Genomic DNA, 2689 nt, shown 5'->3' on the forward strand with positions numbered 1-2689 from the left:
AGTTATGGGGGGGAAAAAAAGAGGAACAAATGTAACCTGAACAATAAAGATTTAATTAAAAAAAAATAAATAAACTCAAAGTGGATAAAAGACTTACATGTCAGACCTGAAACCATAAAAATCCTAGAAGAAACGATTGGCAGCAAAATCTCAGACATCTCTCGTAGAAACATCTTTACTGATTCATCTCCTAGGATAATGGGAATTAAGGCAAAAATAAACAAATGGGACTATATCAAAATAAAGAGCTTCTGCAAAGCAAAGAAACCATCAATAAAATAACAAGAGAACCCACTCCATGGGAGAACAGATTTACCAATGATACAACCTGTGAGGGGTTAACCTCCAAAATCTATAGGAAACTCATACAACTTAAGAAAAGGAAGATAAACAATCCAAATAAAAAAGTGGCAAAGGACCTAAATAGACACTTCTTCAAAATGGACATACAGAAGGCCAAAGGGCATATGAAAAAATGCTCAAAGTCTATGATTATCAGAGATGCAAATCAAAGCAACAATGAGATACCACTTCACACCTGTAAGAATTGCTATCAACAAATAAAAAAAAAAACAAGAAGTGTTGGTGAGGATGTGGATAATAGGGAACCCTCATAAACTGCTGGTGGGAATGCAGACTAGTGCAGCCTCTGTAGAATTCAGTTTTAAGTTTCCTCAAAAAATTAAAAACAGAACTACCATTTGACCCAGTGATCCCACTTCTAGGAATATATCCCAAGAAAACAGAAACACCCATGAGAAAGAATATATGCACCCTGTGTCCATAGCAACGAAATTTACAATAACTAATATTTGGAAACTTCCTAAGTGCGCATCAGCAGATGAGTGGATTAAAAAGCTGTGGTACATCTACACAATGGAATACTATGCAGCAAGTAAAAAATAAAAAAAACACTTACCATTTGAAACAGCATGGATGGACCTAAAGAGCATTATGCTAAGCAAAATAAGCCAGTCAGAGAAAGATAAGAATCACATGACCTCACTTATATGTGGAATCTAATGAACAACATAAACTGATGATTAAAAATAGATCCAGAGGTATATTAAACATCGACAGACTGTCAAAACTCAGAGGGAAGGCAAGGGAAGGGAGGGTGCAGGGGGCAAGAGATCAACCAATGAACTCATATGCGTATATGCATAAGCCAGAGACACAGACAATAAGGTAATGAAGGCTGGGGAGGGGGAGGGGGAGAGGAAAGAGGGCAATGGGAGGGGAAAAGGGGACATATGTTATACTTTCAGCTAAAATATTTATTTAAAAAAGAAAGAAGGCATTACATTCATTATAAAAATATAGAAAATATATAATCTAAGATTGAAACTGGGTGAAGATTTTTTTTTAAAAAAATTCAATGTATTGGTACCTGTGCACCTGTTCCAATTTATGAAGGTAGAAGATATTCCACGGTACCCCATTTTAAAAAGAATGATTCTTATAATTATATGACCTCTTGTTAAGTCAAGAGTAGTTTGTCTGGCCAATTCAGCAGCTTTCTTCCCTTTGGCTCAGGACACAACTTGAATTTGGACTTAAATGTATATTGAGAATGATGATAGGGAAAGTTAGACAATATTTTGTTAAAAGACGCTTTCTTTTAGGAGTTTTGGGTCTTTGAGGACCCAAAGAAATACTTACACAAAATAATGCAGAATTGATAAAACCACTAGTCATGAATATCCGCGACTATATATTTTAAGTGGTGCCCATCTAATATTTACTATATGATGTGACAAGTGTTATAATAAAGGCATACACAATAAGAAACATCCAAGACATAAAAAGCTAATATTGATTTTATTTATGTATTTATTTTAAAAATATTTTTTTTATTGATTTCAGAGAGGAAGGGAGAGGAAGAGAGAAAGAGAAACATCAATGATGAGAGAATCACTGATTGGCTGCCTCCTGCACCCGCCCTACTGTGGATTGATCCTGCAACCCAGGCATGTGCCCTTGACCAGAATCGAACCCCGGACCCTTCAGTCTGCAGGTCGACGCTCTATCCACTGAACAAAACCGGCTAGAGCTAATATTGATTTTATACTATGTACACATTATGACAATTATTCTACCACTAAAGTAACATAAAAGTAATGACCAATGTTTGAATCATAGAGTTTGCAAGATATTTTTAGGCATATATCCTCATTAAACAATCAATGTAACTTTTTTGAACATTCATAAGAAGCAAGATTTTTTCTTTGTCTCCTCAGAATAGTACAGCACTTATGAACTGGCTATCCAAATAAATAGGTGTACTGTGGCCATATAATACTTGAAAAATCATGATTATTCATTGTTGGTGCTGTTTGTGTGTGTGTGTGTGTGTGTATGTGTGTGTGTGTGTGTGTGTGTGTGTGCTTGTGTGTGTGTATCTTCCCATGTATATTGTCCAATTATGCACTTAACCAGTATTTATTGAGTGATTTCTTTGTGTCAACACTTTTAGTGATGCTGGTGAGTCCAGTAAAAATCCAGACAAAGTATTTCTCCTCACTGGGGCTTGTCTTCCGATAGGTCAGATATATGCACATCTAATTAACACATATCTACAATAATAAAAGAGAAACATGGTAATTAGCGTACGACCGCTACCCTTTTCATTGGCTAATCAGTGAGTATATGCAAATTAACTGTCAGCCAAGATGGCGGCCGGCAGCCA

Source organism: Myotis brandtii, unplaced genomic scaffold, assembly GCF_000412655.1.
Source record: "Myotis brandtii unplaced genomic scaffold, ASM41265v1 scaffold259, whole genome shotgun sequence".
NCBI classification, from domain to species: Eukaryota; Metazoa; Chordata; class Mammalia; order Chiroptera; family Vespertilionidae; genus Myotis; species Myotis brandtii.